The 1,362-nt window shown below is 36.2% G+C and overlaps 1 non-coding gene across 1 annotated transcript; it reads left to right on the forward strand.

The window, feature by feature from the left end:
* Positions 1 to 219: 219 nt before the first annotated feature.
* Trnam-cau lies at positions 220 to 291 on the forward strand. Its single transcript has one exon. It is a non-coding gene; the product is annotated as a tRNA-Met (tRNA).
* The last annotated feature ends 1,071 nt before the right edge of the window (positions 292 to 1,362 follow it).

A 1,362-nucleotide genomic window follows, 5' to 3' on the forward strand; every position in this document is an offset into this window, starting at 1 on the left:
CAGTAAATGGGCATGCTTTTATTTTGCAAAGCTATTTCGCAAACTATTTTATCCTGTCGTGAATACACCGAAAGCAAAGGTTTCTTCATGCTTTCTCTTCCTTTGCTGAATGGCTAAATAGCCGAGCAAAAGAAGAGAGAAAGGCTGAGGCAACCCATTTTGGTTATTTCATCATCTATTTTACTTGTATTGGGCTTGTGAGCGTATATGCTTCAATCGAGCAAAGTGGCGCAGTGGTAGCGTGCTGGGCCCATAACCCAGAGGTCCGTGGATCGAAACCACGCTTTGCTAAGTTTCTTTTTTGCACCTTTTTAACTTATTCAACGTTTTGAAAATTTAATTGTAGAGTTTGTTTAGTAATTTTTATAGTGTTTATTGGTATCCACTGTTTAGAATTTAAAGATTAATGTGGCAAAATGCGTTTTAATTGAGTGGAAATACGTATTTTATGTATATTATGTACATAAAAGATGAATATTATTCTTCTTGGAGAATAAGTTCGTTCATCGCAATTCAATCCAACATACTCTTTCCCATCATACATTCCACTTATTCAGAGCCATCTAAACCATACTTACTTAAATGCACAATTTTTTAAACCGTACTAGACTCGTCATCTCTGCATTTACAATAATTGTTGCCAACAATGTAAAATAATTAAGCAACGTCAAAATTGTCAGATATGCGTACACGTTTTTGAGATTAAACTGGAACTGGAGACTGTAAGTTGCGGTAGGTATTTTACATATGTACATATGTATATACACATATGACATGACATTATAATGGCACGGGGACGTTCCTCTGATACCTCTACGGTGGTCTTTATGCAAGAAAATTGAGATCAAAAAGCATTCGTTTCACTTGAAAATGTCCAGTTAAATTGAGCCTGAAACCGACTGAATGGCCGAATCCACTCAACTCTGTCAAATATCTGTATGTGAAATCTCATAATGGAGTATTCTTTTGTTAGTCAAAATAGAATCGTAAATTCCCTGAATTGAATGAGGGTACAAGTGCCTCAAGATTTTATGACGCGCTTACGTTTTTATGCAGACTTTGGGCTGATATTCTGCAACCGGAGATAACCAAAATCAGAAATATTTTCCTTCCCCAAACAAAAACCCCTTCCGAATAAATGGACGCAGATCCAGGTTGTATTTATTATGTCTGGTTGAGCAATAAAAATTGGGATAAAATAGTGAAAAGGTTGCCATGAAACGTCCAACTGTCCATAAGTCAACACTTTCCACAAAGTCCGGTACATAAAATATAATGATATTCATTTTTCACTCTATTCGGACGATTGAGTGCGTCGAAATACGGAGCACTGTAAAAATGGTGAGCAATAAGAGGGAAAAA

Source organism: Folsomia candida, unplaced genomic scaffold, assembly GCF_002217175.1.
Source record: "Folsomia candida strain VU population unplaced genomic scaffold, ASM221717v1 Fcan01_Sc057, whole genome shotgun sequence".
NCBI classification, from domain to species: domain Eukaryota; kingdom Metazoa; phylum Arthropoda; class Collembola; order Entomobryomorpha; family Isotomidae; genus Folsomia; species Folsomia candida.